This window comes from Motacilla alba, chromosome 4 (assembly GCF_015832195.1).
Source record: "Motacilla alba alba isolate MOTALB_02 chromosome 4, Motacilla_alba_V1.0_pri, whole genome shotgun sequence".
NCBI lineage: Eukaryota > Metazoa > Chordata > Aves > Passeriformes > Motacillidae > Motacilla > Motacilla alba.
The window spans coordinates 33,473,097-33,487,298 of record NC_052019.1 but is presented as its reverse complement, the minus strand read 5'-3'; the positions used below and the strand labels follow the sequence as shown (position 1 = coordinate 33,487,298).

Below are 14,202 nucleotides of genomic sequence, written 5' to 3'. Positions count from 1 at the left end.
AAAAACCACAATAGTAATTGTGGATAGGGTGCTGAACCATTCATGTGTTATACTTTGGTGTCTTATAAATGTTACAGTTAATCTGGCAATCTAAGTTTGATTTCTTATTTTCTGAGGAAAAATTATGCCTTCAGTTTCCATAGCTACTAGTGTTCAGTTGATGTATTTGCTATGCAAAAATAAGCTTTTTTTTTAGTTTTGTAAATGTGGTATACTCTATATTGCAAGACTTTTGACTAATTTTCTTGGCCTAGAAGGAACAATTTAATGCAGTTTAGTAAAATGATACTTTACAGTTAGTTATCATCAGGTTCTCTTCTAAAATAGTTTTCTAAGGCTTATTTGTGTTCTCGGGTTATTGCCAGATTCCTACAGTCTCCTGAATGTCTTCAAATCTGGTAGCTAAATTGTGCTAACTTGGCAGAGGAGTAGAGGTCTGAAATAATAGGTTCTTACACGATTCAGGTTTAGGTAAAGGGAGTGTGATTTATGTAAAAATTGTTTGAGTAAAAATAACATTACTTTATTCTTTATTTTCCATAATACAGAGTGAGGATGTTCTGTGGCTGTGGCAGAACTCGGAGCAGAGCAAGCCTGTTGAGGATGGCCTATGCTTGCAGCTCACAGAACATCTTTTGTCTAGCCTGAAAGAACCAAATACTGCCAGTTCCATGGGTCACTGAGGAATGTGTGCTGGGTTCTTTTATTAGCACAGGATTCAAATTACGGTTACTTGTAATGTGTGGAGAAATTAAATATACATTGCTATTCAGAGATGTATAGCTTTAGCTAAATGTTTATACTCTGATTTTCCCATGCTGAAAAATGTTTGAGATACTTTCTGAACTGAGGCAACAGAATGTGTCTCTTGAGACAGTGAGCTCTGCAACTTAACAGAATCATAGGGAAGTTCAGGAATACATCAATTTAGGTGGTGAAACTGAGAGCCTTGATGCTATCTCTGAGCAAATAACAAAATCAGGCTTTTCACTAGATTTGAACAATAATTTCTGTTTCAAATGTAAATGCATTTGGTTTGAATTGTGTTTTTCATGTGTGTGTCCCTTCACTTTTTTTCTATATGCCCATTTTGTTATTCTGGTCATGTATTACTGTCATTAATTATTTTTTTCTAGTTCAAATTATTTCAATGCCAATAGCTCAAAATAAATACTTTTAAACAATGGAGTCTGTAAGAGATCACCAAGTGTGTCTTGAAATCAACTCTCCAAAACTCTTATGTGTTTTGGTTTTCTTACTGTACATTTAAAATTTAATTTGTCAAATTGCTCATCATTGGGAGATTACCATGCATTTCTATACATGGATAATGTAACACAGGAGTTTTTTCCTATGATTTTAACAGGGCTATTAATTTGCTGTTTCTAAGGCATGGTTTCCAAAACATTAGAAAAATATGGGATTTTAGGTTCAGTTAGTCTGAAAAGAAGTTCAGATTAAAAAATGTTCAGTTCATTATATAGAGGTTGATGACCAGAAAAACTCAATACCTCTAGAAATATTTTGTCTTCATCTAGTAATTTCAACCAAGGTGATGAAATGGCAAATTTCATGCGAGAAATAGTGACATTTCTTAGTTCAGCATTCAGAATCACTGGACATATTTTGCTGATGCTGACAAAGAATTTATATATTCCTTTTATATTTTCTAGCTTGCAAGGCAAGAGTAATTACTTACAGCAATTCATAATTCTTAAAGCTCTGGTCTTAAATCTCTTAGCAAAAACTTGCCTGTGATAAAAAAAAAAATCTTAGTAAACTTTAGCTTATTCAACAGTTGTGTGGTTTGGATGTCCCTTGCACTGGAATAAGGGGCTTTTAGTAAGTTGCAGCAACAAATGCATTACTTTAATAGATCATAAAATAAATGCTGATGGAATATCTCTGATTAAATTACATGAGTAGATGTCAGTAGACTCACTGATCTAAAGGATCCTAATTATAGTAGTATGTGTGCAGGTTATCCCCTATACCATAGGATAATGATTAACCCCACAATTATGTGCAGTAATTCTGTAATATGATGCTCTACTAGTGTCTTTAAACATAAGTAGCTGGACTTGATAAGTTTATAAATCTATGTACTAAAATCAGTACAGCTATGAAATTATCTGAGTTAAAGGCATAGCCAGCACAACTAAGAAATTATGATTTGAAAGCATATACTGTCTTCCTAAAAGTCAGAATATATGTAAAGGGAAATGTCCAGACTTGTGACTTGGAATTCCATTATGAAGGTTTTTTTCCTAAAAGCTACGTTCACATAGATAGTGAGTTTTACATTTGACCTCTGTTCTTTAAAAAAATTCTCTGCTTTTGTCTTGAACACCAGGAATATCCCTAGATGATCTTACAAAAGAGTCTTGGTTTGGATGGTCTTATAAGGTCATCTGTTTTTAATTTAAATAATTTTGTCTGTAGATAAGCTCTTATCACAGGGTCAAAATCTAAATGAAGAGAGAATGGCTTGATGGTTAGCTTCCTAAAGAATTACAAGTGCTAGACCAGATTAATGAAACATGTTATGCCCCTTGTTATCAGACCATACTGTTTGCTTCTTATACTTAACATAAATACAAAAAGAATGAATACACTTGCTTTTGTAAGCTAAGCAGTCCCTAATTTTCTCCAGGAGGCTGTCTTGTTGCTGGATGCCATTGATAAAAATGAAGGAAAAATTATCAACCTTTTTCTATTTACTGAAATATAAAAAATAATTGAGAACTTCTATTTGGACTCTTTTGCTCCTGCTATGCTGAACTGATCAATGGGGAAAACAGCCAGGACGAGTTGTCTCTGAAGAGCACAGCAATTTTGTTTGTTGTCAACTGACGCAGATGTTCATTTTACATTAATTTTCAGTGTTATTCAGGCAGCTTTCAAATTAATGTAATCAATAACATTAATGACCTTTAAAAAGCAAAGGAGGTATTAGCAATGGAATATTAAATAGAGAAACCTTCTGTATTTGATATCAAGTTGTCTGTCAAACTGCAGCTATTTCTAAAATGGTGAGCACTAGGAGAGAGATATTAAATTTGTTAACCACATATTGAAAAACCATATGTATGGCAATAAAAACGTCCTTCTCTGACTTTCTCTTCATTTCTTCATACATAGAAATTCATTCCCCTTGTTAGCTGTATGCACTGATACAAATATCTTTTGATCGTAATTTCTTATGTGCAGTGTGTGAAAATGCTTTGCAGGTGCTGGACTTAAAATTGTCACTTCAGCTACCATTCAAATGGACACAGCAATGCAATTTCATCAACACTATAAATCTGTATGCTTCCATTGTCTTTATGCAGCTGTCTTGAGGACCATATGTACATGAAATTATATAGCTGTATTACACATAATTTTTCTTCCTGTTTTCTTTGTTTGCTGCTTTTGAGTATGGCCATTTGTGTTGTAGTCACTTGGTTGTTTTTTTCTGACAGGTCTCTGTATAAACTAAGACCATCTACTATAACTTTGAGAGAGACGTGGGTGGTGGCAAGATATGATACTGAACCAATATGGGGATATCAGTTACAGGAAAAAATGTAATGACTTGTTACTTATATTTTTGAAACTTATATTTTCTTCATTGTCTTACATTTTTAACATACGAGTAGTGATTTCAGAGGCTTCAGAAGGATATAAATAACATAATTACAACACTATTTCTGTAGTATAGTGCATGGGTCAAATTATGGTGATTGTGAGTGTCATCATATTTGGCTTCCTGTGAGATACCTCTTATTCATTCATCATCTCTGACGTGTGTTTTCTAATTGTTGAAGTTTTTACTAGGCTATGACTGGGTTATAATATTTGTGCTATCAGTAATGTATAGGTAGATGTTCTCCTGCAAGTCTCATCCCCAATATTTCTATTTTACTCTGTGTAAGCTAAACAAGAGAACAAAAGTAATAATAATAATAACCCCCCAAAACAAAACCCAGCAAATAAAAACAAAAAACAAACACAAAGCCCATAACAATGTCCACAAATGTTGTCTTTCAATGTGTTGAGTAAGGCTTTATTTTTGTGTTTCTATTGAAGCTAGAAGATACTAATTAGTGAGTTTTAAAAATGGGGAATGGGAAAGATGGCAAGAGTAACTTCAGTGGAAATAAATTTTCCATTTTCTGGTAACTTTTTGGTATTGCTAGTGTAAGGGTGTGTGAGGTTTCTTTGTATTTTCTGTTATTTGAGATTTCAAATAGAAAGATGTTTAACATTAATTGTTGTACTGTATTGTATCACTCCATGTGTTATGGTCAAAAGTTGTTGTTTTCTTTCTGAAGTGATAGTTATTCCCCCCCACTCCCCAAGCTGCAGTATATGGGAACTGCTTGTCATTCTCTTAGTATTTCAATAATCTAGACAGGTTCAGAAAAGTTCCCTAAATTTTGTGTAGTATTTAAAAGTAGACTTCTTGTACTTCTCTAAGGAAAAGCAGGCAATGCTTTGTATGTTATATTTATCATTCTTAAATTTTGTTTTCCTTTTAATATGTAAACCATTCTCCAAGGGGAATTATCATTTAATTCTTTTGCTTTCCACTTACTACTTCATTTCAGTTTTAAGTCATCAGTGCATTTGGCAATTCTACAGTTAGTTTCTCTGTTTTAGTAATTTATGCAGATTAGAAGCAATGAAGATCTGAAAACTGACTCCCCTGTGGCTCTTTTCAACACTTCACTTTCTAATCACTTTACTTTAATCAGTTCTTTATCTGTTCCCATGTTTAACCTGAATCTTTCCTGCTTTCAGTTTAAGATGAAGGCTATCATTTGGGATATTATCAAAGACTTTATGTAGATCCAAATTATGGTGCTTGTACTCCTATTACCAATTGTATTTCTAATTTTCTCAAAAATAGAATGTGACTGGTTGTCAAGATTTAAATTTCTTAAAAGTATTATGAAGATAAACTACATTTATTTTAAATTATTGACAGTTATTTGACTCTCATCTTGAAATTAGTTCTGTGCTATAGTGTACATGACAAATTTTTAAGGGTAGTTTTCTCACTTGTTGCTGTTCAATGCCACCATGTGTCTCTCAGTGTGTATGTGCACGCACACACAAATATTGGCCATAATGAGGTAGGCAAAACAAAGAGTAGGAATTATTTTGCAGTTCCAGCATATGCAAAGCAGATTACTGTAGAACTCTTGAGGGCTGCCAAGAGAGTTATGTGCTTTTGGTCCTAACAGATCAGATGAGACTGACTATTTTGACAGTCAGAGAAATGAACTTCAAAGCTTTTCTCGTCTGCTCACTGCCAATCTTCATGTTAGAGAGGTGTTCAAATGTTAAATACCTTACTGGACTCTGAATGTGAGTGATCTTCTGCTGAGCCTAAGACTGATGTCTGTCATTATAGGTCATAATGTGACCTATCACTATTCATTAGATTTTTAATTTTCAAAACATATTCTAGACCTAATCATGCTTAGAATAATATCCTATGTAATAAAGGAATTTTTAACTTATAACTGAGAACATTTAAGACAGAAAAATTAGAAAGCCTGGGCAAAACCAGAATAAGAGTAAAAGTTACATCTCTGTATTCAAACCTTTTCTGTCCAGTGGTTAGTGTCTGATCTACCACAAAAGGATTTTTATGTTGGCAGCTGTGGAAGCAGTTGACACTGATTAAGTTCTGAGTCACTTAAGTCAAATTTTCCTACTTAATTCCACCATGAGTATAAAAGAGCTAGTTGGACTTGGTAATCTCAAAGGTCTTTTCCGGCCTAGCTCTTTCTGCGATTCTGTGATCAAAATTAGAAAGTTTTATTCAAGAATCTGAGGATAAAATTGAAGATAGTGGTTACATTTTTCTTACTTTGATTACAAGTAAAATTCAATGGAAGAATGGGCATGTGTTTGAGATTCAGGATTGGCAGGTAATTCAGGATACCTTACCACTTGCATAAATTATTCTGATAGATTCAAAGTTATAATGGATTTAAAATGCAATAAAATGAATACAAATTTATTCAGAATCTGAAGGGACCCTACAAGAAAGATAGACAGGGAGTTTTACAAGCACATGTACTGACAGGACAAGGAGAATGGATTTAAACTTAAAGAGAGTAAGTTTATATTAGATACCAAGAAGAAAGCCTTTACTGTGAGGGTGCTTAAGGCGCTAGAACAGATGGCCCAGAGAAGCTGGGGATGCCTCATCCCTGTAAGTGTTCAAGGCCAGGTTTAATGGAGCTCTGAGCAACCTGGTCCAATGCAAGGTGTCCCTGCCCATGGCAGGGGTGTTGGAACTAAATGATTGTTGAGGTCCCTTCCAATGCCACCCGTTCTGTGATTCTATGAATCACTGGTAAGCTATCAGAATTGAGGTATGTATGTTGAAAAGGTGCATGTAATCAAATAAATGTTGAAGCAAAGACACTGACAGAGTATAAATTCTACTGCCTCTCAGTCACCTACCCAAACAGAGTATCCTGGGATGCACTCTGAAGATTAACAGTTAGGAAAAACCCACCAAGTAGTTCAAGTAGTAGCTGTAGTTCAAACTGCCATTAAAAAAACACATTATCTTTCACTTGTAGGGATGCTTGAGTTCCTTAATGTTTAGTGAGGCATGGTAGAAAATCTGCGTTCTAAAATGTATTAGAAGACTTTGCATTTCACAGTGTATAAAATGAATGTATTTGACAGGAATGTTACAGATTAACACATTCTGAATTAATACCTCAAAAACTCATTGAAATGTTTAAGACAGAAGAACTTGGTAATGTTTTGGAAAGGTCTTTTTGCTCACTCTGCTCTGATACAGTGTACAATGAGTGGCTACCATGGTAACATACTTAATTTAGCAATCTTCAGATCTACTCTGGCCTCAGTTTTATGAACATCTTTTTTCAAAGAGCAGTGCTAGAATAGATGTTTGCCACCCATAATTATAGCTATTAATCACTTTAGATAATGCAAGTATGTGTCAGCTGTATATTTACCTAGTAGCATATGCTTGTGTGATGAAAAGGCACATACAATCAAAAACATATGCTCAACTTTGGAACAGTAGTATTTCCTTGCAGTGAGAATGGCAAAAGATTAGTCAATATTTACAGTGAAAGTATCCTTTCTGTTTGCTACAAAAACAACTCCGTCACCCCCAAATACAAGAACATCAATGACAGTATGAAATAGTAAAAGAAACAGCAGGTGAAAATAAATGGAATTTGTTGTTCTTTTAGTATTCAACTGCACAAAAAGAGGAAGTGATTTTTATTAAAAATACTTTCTTCCATTCTTCCTGGGAGATCACATAAAACAGGTTGAACTTCCCAAGCTTTTCATCATATGCTGATATGATTTTATCTTTCTTATCATTCAGACTACAATGTATTTTTTAGCACATAATCCTTTAGAGAGAGTATCTTTGCTTACAGCTGAGAATGCATGTAGCTATTCCGTCTTGCAAAAAATAGGCAGTTTATCCATTCTGCAGTTCCCAAAATATGGAATGAGCTGCTCAGAAGCCATTTCAGATAATCTTTGCTAACACAAGGAGAATTTTGAAGGGTAAAAGATGACTGGTTTCAATTAATAAACAAGCACTCATTTTTTTCAACAGTAATTTTTAAACTTCATCAATATGCATAACCTGTAAATTTCTACATTTGTGATTTTTCTAAACACATATTTGTGGTTTTTTTAAGGTGTGTAGGCAAAAGTAATACTTACTGTAGAAATACATAGATATATCTTTCAAAATTATGCTTATACCCCAAACTATAATTCTAACACTTCATCATTTGCGTATATCTGAAATTTCAGCTCAGTATTTTCTGTTTATTTTGGAATATTCAGTATCAGATTATTATGTTATGTTATTGCAATAAAAATTTATACATATTCCGAAGGTCATAAGTCCTTTGAAGATAGGGGACAAAAGCTGTATTAAATAATGGACAGGTTTTAATGTGGAATGTCCTGCCAAAATATGGTTCTCAAACTCTCTGCGCAGAGGTGGGAATGCAGTGTATCTTTGCGTGACATTCCAATCAGTAATACAGTGTTTTAAATGAAACTAAACTCCTTTTTCTTATCTTATGTTTCTCAGTGTTTCAGATTATAAATGCTGACATACTGACTCAAGAGTAGTTTCTACCCCGTTTTTGCCCACAGAGGCAAATCTTCCCCATTTTTTACTGTGTAGTAGTTCCTTTACTACAGATTAGTAACTTATTTTTTGAAATAAGTTTTAAATACAAATGATATTTGGCTGCAAATTGTTTTATAGCAAAAATATGAAGGCTATTACTTGTGTAATAAATAGTGTAGGAAAGAGTAAAACGCTTTTTTCTTTCCTTATGTTTACAAATTTTTTTTTCTCCCCTACTTGTCCTTTCCTATTCAACTACTGTTTTGGTTTTTTTGGGTTTTTTTCCTGGAAAAACTTTGTTTGTGGCAGAAATGAAAACAACTTATTTTTTATCAAAAAGACTTCTGCAAATTTTGCTGTTGAAATAGATTGTAACACTGCTATCATCTGCATATGCAATCTTGGGGGCATTATTTCATGTTTTCACATTGAAGGCTGAAGGAAAGTTTCAGTTATCATTACAGCACTTTTAAAGTGATGAAAAGAAATGAAAAACAACAGATGCACTGAAGTGAGACAGTAAATTTGATGTGCTCTTATCAGAAAGCTGCATTTATGAGGCTTCCACTCTGTTGGGATATGCCTCCAAATGCTGCAACCTAACAGGAAATAAGGCGAAATGTCTACAAAATATGTATTCTGTGACCACTGAAGTCATGAAATGAATTAAAAATAAGGTAATTTTAGCTCTGGAAATAAATTTGTTTGATTGTATGTTTCCTGAGTTTGTAAGTTTAGAATAAGTTATTTGATGCAGAAAATTTAATGCACTTTTAAAAATAGATTGCTAAATAGGTAATACAAGCAATTAGTAAATGTTTTTCTTAAGTCTTTGTACACATCTTACAGCAGTTCCATATCCTGAATTGGAAAGTATTTATTTTCATATTTTTAGTACCATAGCACCTTTGAGTCAAAATACTGTTGTGCAAGACAGTATTCAATTGGAGAAATAAAACATGGCCTTGATCCATCAGAACTTAAACCAGAGGTGCTAGACAAGAGAGAGCAGGTGAAGAGGAAAGGAAAAAGATACAAGAAAATGCTAGACTACAAAATTCTGAAGCGTAGTCACTTGGATTTCAGACACTGTTGAGAATTCTGTTGCTAGCACTTAAAACAAGTGCTGAAATATGCTTAGACTAATAAAGGTGTTTTGCCCATAAATGCAAAAATAAGTGGGAGGTCAGCACTTAAAAGCTACTTGAATCACATTGGGATAATTTCTCTTAACCGTTTTGCATTTCTCAGAGCATATCATGTTTCATGAACCCTGCAGCTTCCTTGATGAGAGTCAGAGAAATACACAGAGGGGAACCTAATTAAGATTAATCCATATATATTTAACTAACTAATGAATGTGGTTTACTTATGGTATGTATTCTGAGATATCACTAATAATACCTTATCTTCTTTGAACAGGTAAATATCCCATTTCCACAGATTGCCAAAAGAAACTGCAAGAGACTTCAAAGGTAAGGACCTCCTCAAAAATCCTTCATTTCTTCTGGTTTAGCAGAAAAGAAAATGACTTTGACTGTCTGGCTGATAAAAAAAAAAAAAAATTCGCTTTACCCTTGATTAAAGGGATAAGCTTAATTAATTTGGTAACAGCAGAAACAAAAAGGATTAATGTGTGAAAATAAAATATTAAAAGCTTATAACAATTTTACCATACTTTTCCTTGGGCAAGATTAAAAGAATACTGTTGAAACACTAGAAAATTAGACTTGGTAAGGATTCTTTTTTTTCAATATGAAAGCTTTCTAACTTCACTTTTTAAAAACTTTTTACTTGATACAACTTTCATTCCTCTAAGAAATATAAACTTCAATTTAGTTTCAGATATTTAATTAATTTTGAGAGCTCTTTAGATTTAGAATACATTTGGTTTGCATTCAGTTGTGGGGAATAATTCAGTGTCATATTGTGTTTAGACTTCTGTTTGTGGAGCTTCATTGTTCTTCATCTACATCCCCTGTAACAAATAGTTGATTTTTAAACTCTTCTGTCCACCCTTACAGAAAATATTCTTATCTCTCAAGGACACAGGTGACAGAAGACAAGTTTTCGCTAAAATTGTTATTTTTAAGTCATCAGGTTAGAGAGGATGACAAGGACGTTGTGGTCTGCCCTAAACTTTGATTTATTAAACAGAGAGAAAGAAAGAGCAGTAATTATTGTTCCAGTCATCATCTCTGTGCCTACTTTATTTTAAAACACTGGGTATTTTAAGAACCTGTCACATGTCATTTATACATATGTTTTAATGCATACACTGACAGGATAAGAGATTATATATCAAATAATACGTAGCAATACTTTTCTACCCTGCTTTAAAAACATGCCCCATAACTTGTTTGTCTTCCAAAAACACAGCTAATTAACTACGGATATTAATAGAGAGGTTCTGAGAAAGTTCCACAATTTTTTGGGGATTGTACCAGATATCATCTGAGTACTGGACATCTATGGGACAAAAACATGTAGGTAGAGTATCTAAGCTGAGACAAAAAAGTCAAAGGCTCATTTCAGAACATGCTGTATTCTCAGACTGACCAAGGACTTCAAGCGTGGTCTTATGTCCCAGAATTCCTGAAATACTCAGCCTTTCAGCATTTTGGCTTTGGTCCTGCTCATCTTATTTTTTTTTTCCTTTTTTTTAAAACTTTATTTCTAATAACCTTTTATAAATAATTTTTTTTCTTATTGATTGAAATCCTAGGGGCATTGTGGGATATGGGAAGCCACTTTCCTTATGCATCAGTTTGCTACCTAGCCCTCTCTTTCATTCTTCCCATACACCTGTAATGCTTAGATTCATCCAAAAACTCCAAATGTTGAGTAGTCTATCGTACTTTGGAAATTGTGAAGGAAATCATGTCATAAAATGGCTGATGTTTTTTGTGTGGGCAGATATGTTGCCAAGTTAGTTCCATTTTTATTTTTTTTCTTTTTGGGTCTTGTCTTTGTACAAAAATAAAATTGGTGAAGTAATTTTTTTACTTTCCCAAGTACCTTTTGATAGACTTTGATCATGCCAAGACTGAAATAGTATTGGCTGAGTGAAAAGATTTCAGTAAAAGTAGGAAAAAAATGTTAGAGGTGAAAAATATGGAAGAGTTAAAAAAAGCATGCTAAGAAAAAGCACAAAGGAGGAAAAAGAGAGAATGCCATACTCCAAGGTCCCATTTGAATGCCACTGAGGGTGCCTAGGAGAATCATCATTGAAGGACATAAAGTATCAGGATGAGAAAATACATGTCACATTTCTGACAGGTACATCTAACTGTGAGGAAAAAAAAGCCCTATTCAGCATAGGAGGTTAAAGGAAGAATAGAACTAATGACATTACAATCCTCTTGAGAAGTCTTGTTTTGTTTATTAAATAAGCCACACTAGTAAGATAAGTAAGAAGAACTGCTTAGTCTGGCAGTGTTAATTGATGCTGTCCTGGGAGTTTATTGTTATGTATTACTCTTTTTGTCCTTTCATGTAAAGATGTCAGCACATTGTACCTGACAGGATGTACTATATATTATAAATTATTCTAATTGGAATAGAAAAATGGCCATCAATTCATGCTGTTCTGTATATCTAAGGAATTATTTTAATTTGTACATAATAGTATTTCCCAAGTATGAGGTTTATTTTAGGATGCACTTTAAATGAGTGCTGCTTCTGTGAAGTCTCCAGATGCAAAGCAGTTTATTCCATCCAGTTAAGTTTTGACACATATAGATATATTTCCCTACACAAATACTGTGAACACGTGTGTATGACACGTACACAATAGGAAATGAGGACAAGAGATAAAAGGAATCAAGCCTTTCAAGCCTGACATGAGATGCTGAGAAGAGAGCTAAACAGAATCTTGTGCTCTTTCTTGAGGACAACTTATATTGACAGCAGGGCTACAATCCAACAGCAGGGACAGCAAAGGGCAAGTATCAACTTTATTCTTTCATATTATGTCATGAGTGTGTGGAATGCAAGGATGGGCATACTTTATCTTGTACAGGTGGTTATAGCAATTGAGTTTCCCCCTTATTTCTGTAATTCTGGGGCATGAAAAGTTTTAGAGATAATTTAAAGCAAAATTAATACATCTCATTGCAGTGAATTACTTCAGGGATGTCAGTTGAATCCTGAGGACAATTATTCCAAAGCAGATAGCTTTCTATCCTTCTGAATTCCATTATTATATCAATGTAGCTTGTGGCCATTTTAATATATAAAGCAATTTGGGAGAGATTTTTTTTTACCTCTTAAAAATACTAGTGGAGTTTTTTTTCTGAATTTCAGTAAAAAAAATGAAAAATAAAAGTAAGTACTGTTTTCAATCCTGTTTCTCTAACACAGTTGAGCAATTGTGTGTATTCAGTTTTGGGTCAATTCTGTCTATACTGAACACTTTAAATATTGCTTTTCCTGGTAAAATGTGATGAAAGTGCCTTGAGGGTATGTATGCTAAATATTTATTTATTGCATGGCTTATTGCCTTGGTTTTTTCTCCTTAGGGGATATATATTAAGTATCAGAGCATTTCAATTGAGATTATTTTTCCTATGCATTAGGAAGAATTTTGAATTCAAGCATGTATCATCAGTTTGGTTTAAAATGTCACTTGTCAAGCAGATTTGTTTCTATCATGAGAAAAACTACAGTACCCACCAGTAGCATTTTCATCTATGTGATTACTTCTCTTTCTTTAAGACAGAAATAGCTGTTGTGATGAAAAAGAGATGAGGGTCAGGAAAATCTCTTGAAAGACTTATATAGTGGTTTTCCAAGGGCTGAAATTACTTGGAAGACTAGTTTCAAGAAAAATCAATGCAATTCAGGAGATGACATCACCCAGCAGACAAAATTATTTCAGGCAGGATCCATAAACACACTTAGACATTGCAAGAGCTAATACTCAGAACCATCCTTAGACACCTACATTGCCTACATAGGGCACAAAGAAGAGTTAAGCCCCTCTGAGTGAGATCCACAGTCAAGAATGTGTGGAGCAGACATCAACCTATAGTTAATCATTAGGAAATCCTAAGGTATGGTGAAAATGATAGTGAAGTGACAGGATTTCTAATCTTCTCATGGTTTAGGATTAATGCTACTTCAAGTGACTAAACCTTGTTCTTGTTTCATTTCTTAAGATATGGAACTGAGGTTACCTGTTTAAAAATGTAATAGGAGATCTGTCCCTGAAGGACACAATTAATATGCATTCTACTTACTGTACTCCAGAATCCTGTGACTGAATATAACAGGACCCTGGCAAGTTTTCCATGCAAACAGAAATTCTTACCTTTCATCTAGTGAGAGTCATCCTCATTAGTAGAGAGTTATACCAGGCAACACAATTTTTTCCTGTTCAGTTGAATCAAATTTCCAGGCACAGTTAACAGACGAGAATGAACTGGTTTGGGCTCAGTGGTTGAATTTGCAGAAGAGAATTAGAGTTCAGGTCTATTTCCATGCATATGGATTCAATATGTAATTTACATGAAATATATACTAAATTACATAAATACTCACTGATTAGATAAGTGAACTTCCCTTGGCCTGTTCTTGGACACTCAATCCTATTTAAAAAAATAGATTTACAAAAAATCAATTCATTTCTATTTGTGGTATCTTTACATGCAGACACTACTTGATTTGGTGTCATCAGTCTGAAATATGTACAGTTAAATGGTTTTATCCTGACTCTTCAAAGACAAGTAATAATTCAGGGGTTTTTGCTTTTGCTTTCTGTACTTTGTTCAGTCTAGCATCATACTAACACTGAGAACTGTATAAAAATTTATAAATGTTTTCTCACTCTTTATCTATTAAATAAGGCATCTTAGTAGGAAAATTACTGCTTCTTTTGGAATTTTATAAAATAGGAATAAATGCCAAAGCTTTTGCTACTTTTTCTATTTGAGGGATTTGGGGATTTTTGTTGGATTTTTTTTGTTTTTTGTTTTTAATATAAACTGCTGCTTCTGACAACTTAGTCTCATTAGCTGGATTTATATAAATCCTCTACTCAGGAACAGGAATTTACT

The 14,202-nt window shown here is 33.7% G+C and overlaps 1 protein-coding gene across 26 annotated transcripts in view; it reads left to right on the top strand.

The window, feature by feature from the left end:
• The window catches only part of TENM3 (teneurin transmembrane protein 3), a 1,291,416-nt gene that overhangs the window by 171,723 nt on the left and 1,105,491 nt on the right, over positions 1–14,202 (top strand). For all 26 annotated transcript variants that reach the window (XM_038135908.1, XM_038135903.1, XM_038135907.1 and 23 more), the window contains one exon: positions 9,569–9,621. The gene's annotated coding sequence lies outside the window, so the exon portion shown is untranslated. The remainder of the gene's footprint in view (positions 1–9,568; positions 9,622–14,202) is intronic.